The sequence below is a fragment of the Anas platyrhynchos genome, chromosome 1, assembly GCF_047663525.1.
Source record: "Anas platyrhynchos isolate ZD024472 breed Pekin duck chromosome 1, IASCAAS_PekinDuck_T2T, whole genome shotgun sequence".
NCBI lineage: Eukaryota > Metazoa > Chordata > Aves > Anseriformes > Anatidae > Anas > Anas platyrhynchos.
This window is the reverse complement of record NC_092587.1, coordinates 147150063-147164038: the sequence shown is the minus strand read 5'-3', so window position 1 is coordinate 147164038 and position 13976 is coordinate 147150063.

Sequence of the window (13976 nt, the reverse complement as noted above, 5' to 3'; positions counted from 1 at the left end):
TTCTAGATTAGGTTAGGTGGCAAAACCGCAGGACCTTGCAAATTGCAGCCTAATCTACCTTGTTCCACATGTTCCACGCAACATTTTCCAGCTCAGGCTCGATCCTCTCTCTCACCAGTGTAACAGAGAAGCATAGAAACAGTCAGGTTGGAAAAGACCTCCAAGATCTTGCTTACAAGCTGGGAAGACACAGCACCATTTTCCACTCTACATGTATGAAAACTTGTTTGGGTAGCAAATAAAGACACAAGTGTTATCCAGAGTTTAGCTGTATGTTTTGTTCTTCAACTTCATCTTGCTGTAAGACAGACCTGGTTTCTCAGACACGCAGGAGAGCTCTCTATAGAGCCTCTGGAATGGGCAAGTAGGTACAAGTGGGAAGGAATCCAGCCTGATGGTTGCCTTCATGCCGCATTACAGGGCTAACAGTTTGAAAAACCTTATAGTAACACCGTGTGCCTAAACTGAACCTGGCAGCCAGACATGCTGTGACTCCAGACTGCCATGCTGCTCAATAAAAACAAGCAAACGAACAAAAGCAAAACAAAACAAACAACAACAACAACAAAACAGACAAAAAAAAAAGAAAAAAAGAAAGAAAAAAAAAGACACAACCAACCCACAAACAAATATGTCGTTTAGAGCAGAAAGACTTTTCGTATGTAGAATAGTCTGAGGGGGAGCAGTGTTTTGCTGAGAAGCATAAGGTGGCATGTTGTGCTTCCTTTCAAGGGTAAAACCTCCATCACTGCGTACCGTAAAAGTAACTTTTGTATTTTTCGGGAGGAAAAAAAGGTTTAGCAGTATCTTTGTCCTCCCATTCTCAAGACAGCACTGGGCACTGCAGCCCTGCAGTCATCCTTGTAGGAGCTCCAGCCTGTGCATTGCTCTATTGATACATATTGTGGTTTGTACATGCAGGTGAACAAAAGATGGCTTTAGTGTACTGTCTAGTTGTTGCATTCAAGTAAAGATGACAATGAAATTGAAGACTGTGGTAGAGTGGAGAAGCGTGAAGCAAGTTGCAGTATGTCAAATTGCTCAAGTGGTCATGTTTACGTTTGATTTCTGCTTGCAACATTACGGGACAGAAATAAAAACTATGCTGTGCAATATATCCTTTCTGCATGTGCATAACTTACCACTTCTAAAGCAACCATTCCATCTAACGTGAGATCTTTTCAGGTTCCAAGTTCAGAAAGCGGCTATTTTTATCACAGAATCACAGAATTTCTAGGTTGGAAGAGACCTCAAGATCATCGAGTCCAACCTCTGACCTAGCGCTAACAGTCCCCACTAAACCATATCCCTAAGCTCTACATCTCAACGTCTTTTAAAGACCTCCAGGGATGGTGACTCCACCACTTCCCTGGGCAGCCTGTTCCAATGTCTAACAACCCTTTCGGTCAAGAAATTCTTCCTAACATCTAACCTAAAACTCCCCTGGCGCAACTTAAGCCCATTCCCCCTCGTCCTGTCACCAGGCACATGAGAGAATAGACCAACCCCCCACCTCGCTACAGCCTCCTTTAAGGTAGAGATAGAGCACAAAGACAGAGCACAGAAAATGTTGAACAGGAGTATAGGTATATAGCACCAGAACATATCAACATAAGATTGCAAGAGTCAGTGGTCTACCACAACATTACAGGAAACTAGGTATTGAAAAGCATTGTCTGTTTTAAATTACTGGCCTTTGATGGAAAGACTTTATCATCAACTGAGATATTTATCTACTACCTGTCAGCTATGAGGGTTACCAAAATCAGCTGTAAGCACTGAAAGAATTTTGAGTGTGTACTTTTGATACCAACACACAAACTTAAAGTTTCACTTTAAGTTTTACTTAACATCATCAAGTGAAAAAAAAGCCCTAAGGATGTTTCCAAGTACCTCATGCAAAGAAAGTAGAAAATGGAGGTTCCCACAGATAACCTCAAGAATCTGTAGCAGATAGCAGCAACAAGTCATAGCCATTCCCCTGAGCTGCTCCAACAGCTGTGCTACCAACATCAAAAGCAGCACATATAAAACTAGCTAGATTTGTCCAAATGTTAGTATTATAAATAAAGATATTCTTGAAGTTAGGGACTGAAGGAGATTTGGGGAGACTTGGAGAGGGGAGTAGACTTGGGGAGAGGAGAGGAGAGGAGAGGAGAGGAGAGGAGAGGAGAGGAGAGGAGAGGAGAGGAGAGGAGAGGAGAGGAGAGGAGAGGAGAGGAGAGGAGAGGAGAGGAGAGGAGAGGAGAGGAGAGGAGAGGAGAGGAGAGGAGAGGAGAGGAGAGGAGAGGAGAGGAGAGGAGAGGAGAGGAGAGGAGAGGAGAGGAGAGGAGAGGAGAGGAGAGGAGAGGAGAGGAGAGGAGAGGAGAGGAGAGGAGAGGAGAGGAGAGGAGAGGAGAGGAGAGGAGAGGAGAGGAGAGGAGAGGAGAGGAGAGGAGAGGAGAGGAGAGGAGAGACACACAGCACTCCCTGACATTCCTCTGACACACAGCACTCCCTGATATTTCTCTGCTCACTCTTCCTTAGTTCAGCGATCACATCCACAAAAGAACAATCTGTGCAAATAGCCAAAGAAACCCACTCTTCCAAAACTATAACAGTGTTTTTTAGTTGTCATTCAGATCTATACCAGCTGAATGAACCACTTATGCCTTTCTGACGAATGGATGAGGCTTCACCCCAGGACCTGAAACAGCTGACTTAAGCATAAGGAAATAATTCTATGACATCCAGATATGGAGGTAATGCTTTGGTTTCACAACCACAGTCAAAAGGTTATCTGTCTTTTAACATATTGTACATCTTTCCTTTTCTTTTTCTATCACACATGCTTCAATACAATATTTCATTCTATTATATCAGCCTGCCCTGGAATGTAATGTAACAATTTATTGTCAGTATGACACACCTGAAACAAAGAAGTACATTAGCTCTCTCACAACCAAATACTTCTTACTAGTCCAACTAGTGGTGCAAGCTGCTGAAGTGGTGTGAACAAAGAAAAGTCTGTTACGGATACCAGCTGACAGGTCACCAAGTACCCAAAGAATATCTCAACTTTCACTGACATGAAAAGCAATAAGACAGCTCTCTAAACATTGGTATTGGATCTATCTTCCTTGAACATTTCTACTATAAAATTCCCTCCCTTTGCTATTATTTACAAAATAATATCCATTAAGATATAACAGTTCAGACAACATCTGAAACTCAAGCTGTAATGGTGTTCCTCATGTAGAATATAATTTGTATGAGTGTGAGTGTGTGCCCATGTGTATAGGCATGTGTAATTATTTGTGTATAGATGTATGTATCTGTCTAAAGACTTTTGGAAACTTGGCATGTTTTAATCAAATATGACAGAGATTAGAGAGCTACAAGTTGTATGAAAATAGATTGCCAAGCAGAAAATAATTCTGTTACTGTCTACTCTAGGAAAAAGCTCTTAAGTGAGCTCAACCATTGACAGACACCAAAGAATCTGCTCCACTGTGTGGATTTTCAGATTTTTAATAAGCCACAAACAACGATTCTCGAACTTCTCCCACATTTTGAGTGTTTGCAATGTCTCTCCTGTAAGCATTCTTTGACATTTATATGGAATGTGTGTAAACTGCATCTATTAGTATAGTTCATTTAAATAAATAAGGAAATACAAAGCCATGGAAATAAATGTTCCAGTTTTCAGGAAAGAATTTATTTTTATTAAATGACTTTACTTATGAATTAAGCTGTTTAAAAGGATAAGAAGAATATATGTTGCAACTGAAAAATTGTTACTTTCTAACAAAACTCATTTGGAAATTCATACCAAGAGGATTTTCCTAATTTCAGACACTTGAAAACTTTGTTAGAAAATGCTCCTTAAGCATTTAAACCCCTTCTTTATATTCATTCCTTCATATAATTCATATAATTACTCATTGTCTAATATCAATAGGAAGGCCTCCCATAAAACTATTCCTCCTGCAAAAAATGTTTTGTGTTCAGGCATTAATAAGTTCCATTCTACCTAGTCTGAGCCACTCCACTGGAGTGCCAGCTACAGGATTTTAGTTAAGAGAGACTAAACTCTTGAGGGAAGACTTTGAGAAACTTTCAGAGAAAGGTCCCATGTTTCTGGATTGATTCATGAGGAAGTTCAAGTCAATTGCAACTCAAATTTCGTAGTTAAATTCAGTTAGTCCTTGGCGTATGATGGATCTTCATAAATATTTACTTCTTAATAGTCTACAGTGCATTGCATATCAAGTGTTAAGTATCTTAGTTTCTGGTATGTTCCATGCCAATGTCCCCTGAATGCCTGGGAGGAGAGACTCCCTTCCACCAGAGCCAACCTCTTCCCTCAACAAAGAGCTGTGAGCACTGCTGAAAGGGTGACACCTTGTTTTAGGCTCTGTACATAACAAGATGGCTGCTGGCTGCAGCTTGGCCTGGGTTCCTTGCATCACCAAGAGTCCTCCAAAGCTAGCACAGTTCCTGTACTCTCAGACAGCTCCAGACTCTGTCGTGTCATGTTCTGGAGCAGGAAAGCTGGTGTTATTTTTAAATAAAATCATTCAATTAATCAATCAATCAATCAATCTCTGATGGACTGCAACACAATCCTCATATTGCTAAATGCATATTCATCTGCTAATAACACAAAAATAAAACATTTATGTCTGAGGCACAGGAGTAGTTCCTGAGATGCGGACTGATGATTATGCAGAGTTGGTACAGCCAATGTGCCCAAAAGAGGAGTGTGTGAACATGCTTAGGCATGAGCTTTGTGGACATGAGCCACTCCATATCACTTCACTTGAGGATCTGCTTCTTTACAGCTGCAAAATAGTGGGCAAGCACTAAGGCACAACACCAAACCCCGTGTAGGAAGTTGTGTTTGATTTCCTGTCTACAAAGTGTGTCTATGAAGAGTCATCTAAAGCTGTTGTGGATTATGCCTGGCAAATGACTTATCCTGAAAAAACAGGTTTGGATCTCTGGCTTCTGTATTTTTATAGCTTGCTGATTTTCGGGTCTGTCTCAGATGCTGGCTAACAGGACATTCAAAAGATGCAGCCATGTAAATCAATCTGTTGTTGAACTGACTTTTATCACATTTCTGTTATTATTCTTGTGTCTTATTTTTTCAATGTAAGAAACAGTACTGCATGCCTGAGAGTCAGATGTGAAGTAGAATCTACCATAACTTATGTGTATTTTATTTTATTTTTTTTCTCATCATTCAGCCACTGAAACATATATAGGAATCAGGTATGAAGGTCCGAATACCTCAGTTCTGAGTGGAACACTGTAAATTCTAAACAGAAAATAGGAAGAAGAGCTTAGGCTCTATCATAGAAGTGGCCATACAATGCATTAAAATATGGCTATTGGTCAGGTTTTTGTTGTTGTTTGTTTGTTTGTTACATGCAGATATTGTAGAGCAAATCTACCTGGAGAGACACATTAATGTTAGGAGGAAAGATTCTGAAAACAAATGACAAAATATACTGTGATTCTGTCTTACTGTAGAGAACAAGACTGCAACCATAGAAGAAATTATGATCAAGGGGTAAGCACATAGGTGAGCAGCCTAGGAGAAACCTAGGGAATGACTGTGGCTTGTACTTCCTATTTGGTCACTTGTTTATATTGGCATCAGGAGTAAGAACAGTAACTTGAACCAGCTTTTTGCCAAGTGCAGCTCCCTACTTTCTATTCAAAAGTGCAGTGAGTCTGGATGGAGCCCTGGGAGATACATGAGAAGACAGCACAGTCTATTTATTTCTCATGAATTCTCATAAATTCTCATGAATTCTCCATCCTTTATGATGAACTTTCAGACAGATTTCCCACATAGGAATGCAAGAGTGGGCAATGATTTTACAGCTGCATAATGGATCCAGCAGAGTTTGTTTTTATTATTCCTTCTCAGAATACTGGGTCTATCAGGTTTTATTTCAGTGAGTGGTCACACTGTGAGGGTTATGGCCAAAGGGCTTATCTTCTAGCAGGGGTCACTTGGAACCCATAAGTAGCATGCCTCTGTAGCCATGCAACTTTGCAAGGGACCCTGTGCTTTGGTACCCTGCAGGCCCAGGTGAGATGCTGCCTGGCCAGGGCAAGAGCCTTAGGCTTGTGCTGCAAGCCGCATGCTGAAGAAACTTTATTCAGGAGCTGGCTGTGTGAAGCCTAACTCTCACTACTAATAAGCAAGTTTTGATAAGAGAACAGGTTTTCCTCATTTTCTGTGACCTCAATCTTGGTATGATGACTTTGGGCCAAAATCTGTTGTCCGTGTTCATGCCAAACAGTAGCTTTCTCTCTAAGTAACATATCTGCTCCTGAGGAAAGCATCTTTAAGCTGTGTCAGCAGGGACTTACCAGGGTATCTAATGGGCTCTGGTTTTCTAGGGACCCAAAACAGGGCATAATTTGGACTCCGTTGAAGCTGATCTCTAGATTACATGTGCAGGTTTCCTTTCTGCAGCAACCCAGAGGAGACTGGAACAAAAGCGTTTCACTCTGATGTGCTGTGTGAATATGGCCAAGACAACATGGTCACCCAGACTGAGGAACTGCAAAGTGTGCAGGAATCAGGATTGAGTACATACAGATGTCTCTTTAAAGTGGCACCCTTTCCTGCGTAAGTCTGCATGCAGTCTGTTTCAAGAAGCAGAGTATTGCACTACACGAAGAATAGTGGTAGGAATTAGCTTTACATCTCATTCATCTCAGTCCTGAAATCTTTTTCACAGTTGTTATTTACAGTCTAAGACTGTAAATTTTAGCCAGCAATATAATTATGATATAAAGATAAATTATAGAACATTTCTAGAGCAAAAAGCATCTTTTTGAAGATGAAATTGCTAAAAGCAGTGATCTCAAATCCCATCTTTTCATAAGCTATTACAAAGGAGGGAACTCCAAGTTGCAGTGGCCTTACTCATGCAGAGACCAGGGCATTTACATCAGTTTACAGGTTTTCCTTTATTGAATATGATGACAGAAGGGTCAGCTATCACTTGACAATTTGTATCCCTCAGACTTGAATCACTATGTAGAGAACCCTCCCACTGCAAGCCCAGACATGGGCTAACTCAGAGCAATTTACATTTACAGGGAAATGTTATCTGCCATCAACTGTCTGGAAAGGCTGGAATTTCTCTTTTGGCATGCATTGCCAGTGCAGGCAGAAGACCTCTATCTTTTAGGACCAATCATCTTTATCCTCTGAGCTCTCAATTATGAATGCCAGATGCAGCCTTCCCAGTCGTGTCTACAGTAGCAGCTATACAACTTCCCCTAATTCTCTCATGCATCTGCTGCCACTCCTGGTAATGTTTCATTTCAGGGCCAAGCCCTGGAATGTGTAAATCGACATGCATGCAGGTGATATTTAACCACCAAAATCCTCTAAGTTAACAAGGAAGGCAGAGAGGATAGGCAGAGCTCAAGTGATTCCTTGCAAGTGCAGTTTCCTTGTTTGTGTATATCAGTAGACTACAAGAACAAAAACAGAGGATACTCATAGAAACTTAGCCTATTCATTCATAAATTGCAATTGACTTTATAAGTAATTTTGCTTAGAAAAGGCTTTTAAAAAGTCACTGAGGTTTTCAGCGTGCATGTGCTATAATTGCGCATGTGCACATCAGATAGCTGGTGGTGTTGACATTTATCCACACAATTTGAACTTACAGGTTCAGTCCATTGCAATGGGAAGAGGAAAAGAGGGTAAGTCTCTGAAGACTTCTTTTTTTATCTCTTACAACATGAGTGCTTAAATTTTAATCCTCTTGTATCAGCTCTTACAAACAGCGTTTCCATAACTGGAGGACAATTGCTGATATCTGCAATGCCAACAATTTTGAAATTCAAGCACTAGGCAACCTCATATCAGTAGCTGCTAAACTGACCTCTCAGGATTTCATGGACCTGAAAGTAATGACATATGACCTGTGGTAATGAAAGGTGGGATTTTTTTGGGTTATTACATCTACATTTGGAAAACTGAATAAAGAAAAAAGGTTTGGGGAAATTTTCTGTTTATATTGAAGAATTCTACATTGCTTGGGATCAGTGTTATAGAAGATAGGCTTTCATAGTTACCCAGCATTTAAACTAAGCATATACCCTGATCAGTTCTTATTTATTAATTTACTTGTGAATACTACTCCCTTAAGTACTTGGTTTTGGCCTAAATCTACTCAAACTGAAGTCAATAGCTAAATTCCTAATTATTTCAAGGAAAGAAAAAATAGGGCAATAATGAGGGCTTTGGCAACATGGTTTGGTAAATACATTAAGACTATAAGCTATTTGTTGGCAGTAACTATCTAAAAGAGACACAGGGGAAAAAAAAGGGGGGGTGGGAGTGTAGGGGGTCCATGTAAAAAGCCTGAAGACAATCTGTAAAACATAAATATTTGCTCTTTTGCTATCTGTCCAGTTCCCTCTGCACAAATGTAAAACGTAGTTTTGATTCAATGTAAAACAGTAAGTGATAGTGAAAAGAGTTGTGTCAGACTCTTAGTTGGTTTAAACCAGCAGAGCAATCTATATCAGTTGAGAGTCTGGACCCATGAGATTACTAAATGATTGTTAATTATTACAAGAAAATAGCTCCTTTCATGAAGTTTTCCCTATTCACCCCCCAAGAAAATTCACATAATGGTTAATTCCACTCCATCAATTTCAAAGAGTTTTTAGACTCTAGTATAGCAGCATAATAATGGAATGATATTTTAGTATTTTGTCAATTTATTTATTTACCGAAGTATGGGAAGAAAGCAAGATATACATGTATAGCTTCTTTGGACATGCTAAGAAAAACTTTTCTGAATGCTTAAAATTAAATTAATGAATAGTTTCAGATAATTCCTCTGTAATGGTATAACCAGAGGACATAGCTACAAAATGTCTATAAAAAATTCCTGAATGAAACAAAACAACAAAATATTTTAAACACATAATTGAGTGGTAAATAAATGAAACCCTATAGAGGTTTACTACATGGCAAACAAAAATCAGTAGGCCAAAATCACAGACATAATCAATAATAGCATTCCAACCTGTTGATAAAAGATTTGAGTCATATTTTAGTTGAATCTGTTTATATAGATGCATAATAGTAAAAGATGTATTATAACCATGTATATGTATTTAGTATAGATACATTGGTGTGTTTTTCATTGCAAAACAGATTTAATTTGTGTATTTCTGCCTTCACTTTCACTGAGTTGACTTTAATTATAGTGATGTTGAAGAAAAATACAGACTAAGTTTCTAAAGCTAATGTTGAAGACAACCAGCAAAAATGCACAGATCAGTCAAGAAAATGGCACCAGCATAGTTAAAAAAAGACTTAAGGAGAGTTTTTTAGTGGGCATGGCACTGAAATTTATTCTAGAAGGTCATTAAATATGCCACAAATGTACACATGTAAATGCATGAAGAGTGCTTATGAGACCAAAGGGGAAAGGTATGTAGGAAGAGTAACAATTTGTTCTAAAGGGAGACTGCTCTATAGCACCATTTTGCTCTGTATTAGAACTTGCTTTGACCTAGGAGGAGGAATGTTCACCAGGGGAATGAAATTTGTTGATGATACATACCAGGAAGGGGCAATCAATAGAAAGAAGAAGGGCAAAAAAGTCAAGATGACTCTGACAGAATGTGCCCAAAGGAAGATAAGTGCCTTATGCAATTAAATATAGAGAAGTGTAAGATAATGAGATTAGGGACACAAAATTAGAGAAGGCGCTTATGCCCTATGTAATCATAAGGTACGAAATACTGACTAGAAGCAGGATCTGGAGATAGACTGAGATCAAAAAGCTTCAGGACTATGGTTAACAGTAATATACAGTGTTAGCATTGATTTAGAGGGGTAAGAATAATATTGTAGATGGACTTATTCTAGTTCCTGCATAAGGGATTTATGAATGAAGGTGCATTTGCAATACTGTAAGGAGTTTTGTATGTCTTATAAAATCAGCAGAGGCACAGACAACTGGACAATAGCACCAGGCAGACAGCAAACTTAATTATTCATAAAGGTCAGAGAACAAAATAAAATTGCCTGCAGTCTTCGCAGAGAAAGAGAAAGAAAGAGGACCTTACTGAGGAATCCGAGCTCTGGAAAATCATATTGAGGATGCAAATAATTATAGTAGGATTTGATCTCCGAAAAAATATACAAGAGTAAAAAGGTAGCTGGAAACAATGAATATGAAGCTTAAAAAAAGCAGGTGAGGTGTAGTTAATGAATAGAGTATATTGCTAATGTTTCCATTGAAAACTATTTGTTATCCAACTGAGATTTGTCTCCTTTCTAACCTTAGGTAGGTAATATTTTTAGAAGTGCTAAATCCTAGATGGACTAGTTTGCACTTTAAAAAATTCCTTTCTCCCACCATTAAATAAATAGGGAGACTATACACATCATCACTCATAATTCAGAAATGTTTTGATAGCATGAATGTGAGTTTCAAGAAGAATTTAAATACTGGAAATGAGACCTCAACTGTAGGCAGATGCCTGTCAGCTAGAAAACCTACAAAAATGGAAGATGGAGGTCTAATACCATCTTCTTTCACGACAGGATGCAAATTTACAAATCTCCATGTCCTAACCATGGGCTTATAAGCTCTTGTCATGAGGAAGAGGAACCTCTTCAACTTTCATGAAAATATTTCACTGTTCATGGGGCCCAGAATGATTCAATGTATCATTGCTGTTAGAGATAGCATTAATAGTGCTGCCAGCCTCTAAGGAATATTTAAGGAATTCATCAAATTCAGTTCTATTTAACATGGAAGAGAATAAGAGGTCTGATCAGAACTGGAATCATCCTTCTTCTCAGGTAACAGTCATTCTCCCTTTTAGGTATGACTTTTTTTCTCTTCTGATCAATTTTGTACTCCTTTTTAATAAAATCAAAACTTAAGCATGAGTGACGGTGACTGTCCTCATGTACCTGTTCTTAGAATCAGTCTTCTTTGTGAGGAGATTCAAATTCACCAAATTAACTTCTAATTTCCTAGATGAGTTTTAAAGTCATCCAAAAATTATGTAAAAAAATATTACAATGGCTCTTCCAGACAGGTTCAAAAATTAAGATATGAACCTGCAAGAAAATGACCTAAGAGCCTTTATGAGCAGGGGTGAAAAGGGTTGCTTGTTTCTCTCCTTAAGTAACGTTTGGCAAAATGGGAGACACCTTACCTGCGATGTTTCCATACTGACTCTATCTCAACCTTAGGTTGCTTATTTGTGTCTCTTCTGAGCTATCAAATGGTCCACAGCAGATGCTCATATAACCCAACTCAGAAGAGTAGATCTGAGAGGCCTTATAGATCTAAGGACTCCTGAACTCTCTTTATAGTTTTAGCTCTGAGCCCATTTGAGGATGTTTGTATATATGAGTGGATCCATGTATGCACGTGTGTATTTCTGAAAGGTCAGCACATGTGTGCATTCTGTCTCACCTTTCATCTAGTGCTTGCCCTAATTCTTCTCTTCATGACTCTTTGATTTAAAAGTCTAAGGACTACTGTAGTGGCATTTCTGCATTGCTTTTTGATAGCCTTTCAGCTTACAGACTGTACATGTGTGAACAGCTGCTCCATTTTCACAGACTAAGAAGGACCATATGCTTGATATCAACTCTGTCAACACATCCATAATATAACAGGTGGCAAACATATTTTTGTTGCTAATGAATTACCACTTAGGTTTTAAACTGCCTGAGCTCTATGTCCTTTTACAGCAAGAATACTTCGTAAGTCCTTTTGGTTTTCCTGATTTTATAAATATAGTGGTTTCTGCTGGTGCCTCTATCATTATATTAGTTTCTTATATGCCAGGTTATGACTGTTTTTCACAGATTTGTCACTTATATTTGACATGGCTTTGTTTATTATACCATCATAATACACTTATGCTATTATGATGCAATAGTATGTACTGTGCACAAATTGACAAATAGATTAGCTTCTTAATCACTTCAGTCTTTTAATTATGAAATGCTGATAATGGCAAGGGATAATGTTTTAATGTTCAAGGACCATATTTTCAGGACCATGTAGGTATGTCCTCCCACCAAAATCTATAGGAACAAAGCCCCTTCTGTAGCTTTGTCAGCTTAAATCCCACTGACTTCCTCTTTTATGGTCATTTTTTTTTTTTTTAATGAAATTCAAGGTACAGCACTCTAGCATTTTTTTTTTCCAGAAAACTACTTTTCTGAGCTACCTAGGGCTTGTAAATCTCTTTAAAGCATAGATTATAGGGTTTACAAGAAGTGAATGAAGAAACCAGTCAGCATTATTGGCAGAAGGTATCCAAGCAGGTTGATTTTATGTTCCCCAAAGCTGTTTCTTTAGTAGATATTGTTGAATTGCATTTGTACCCTTCAACTCAAATAATTAATATTTACATTAAAGAAGTGGGGAAAAAAATACTATTTATCAAATTTTAGGTAGAAATACTTTACTTTCACTGTCGTTTATGAACTTCCATTTCGTTATTCCTTTTTTTTCCCATGTATTTGATGATACAAAAAAAAAAAAAAAAAAGTTTAAACTGATGCCAGAATTTTGTGAAGACTGTTAAAAGTATGTGGTATCCATCCATGCATATGAGGAAGAAAGCTTTGCCTCTGTTCATCAAAAAGTTTATAACACTGGGATGTGTTAGACTTTATAGTCATCCATGAAAGTAACTGCTGAAACAAGCCTTAACAAACGTTAACTCTCCATAAACACTTTATATCCAAATCCTACAGTTTGGATTCCAGTCTTCACAAACACACATAAGCAATAGAAGGTGGATGAGTGGCTCTTGTACATGGAAACACCTCTGTATATAAAGAGGAAGATACATTGTTGCTGAATCCCTTGAACAAGCATAAAGTATGCAACCCCAAGAAAGGAAGCTTGGACATGTGAAGGTTTTAAGGAAGGAACTTGGATATGTGAAGGTGAGTGCACGCTCCTCAGAGGTTTACCTCCTGAAGACAGGTATTTGGGTTCCCATCTGATGATGTCTGCCCCCTCCTCACAGGGGCTGAGATGCTTCAGTCAGGGCAATAACTTCCTATTTGGCAAGCAGGGATATAAAAACTAACTGCTTATTAGATCTGGATCTTTGCCCTTTTGGTAGCCCACCAACCACCAGTTTTCTTGTCATGCAAACTTGTGGGCCCTGTTTCAGCTAAAGGATATGAGAAGGTGAGGATTCATGCTGCTTTACAGTTTTAGTTACTACCGACCTGAAAGCTTGGAGTATAGGGTAGCAGTTTGGGGTCAACAGGTAACAGCAGCTGATGAGAGCAAAAATGCTTAAATACCAACAAAATTAAAGTGTAGCTAATCAAAGCCATTGGCTTTTTCTATATATTTATATTACTTATTCTGATGTAGTGGAGATCACGAAACAGGTGATAGCATTTTGAAATTTTCTTCCTTATACTCAGGAAATACTTGAGGTCTACATCATCTGCTTTTCTCCAGCAATTCTGCAGCCACTTTAAATTCCTATAGGATGACACAATTATACTTCAAAATATCATTTAAGATCTATGTAATAGCAGAAATAGGTTGCTAAAAAGTTTTCAAATACACTATTTCAACTTTGGGCTGCCATTTAGATGAAGTAAACATTTATTTGAATAGGTCAAATAACAGAGAGGCCCAAACATTTGAACCTCATGCCTTGAAGTTAGGTTTGTTAATCCACTCACAAGCAGTAAACTAAAAACAAGAGTTTCCAGTGTTTTTGAGCACGGTTTGTTCAATTGTGGAACAAACATTTTTAAACTAGTACTCTCACTACCCTACAAAAGGTTTTTACAACACAAAAACACCAAGAGCTTCCTTTCAGGATCAAGGTCTTATCATGCTGAGCACAGTAAAAGCATTTCTGAAAATATGATGCTCCTAAGACTGTAATGTCTAAAAATGCAAGTGACACAAAGACTGGAATGA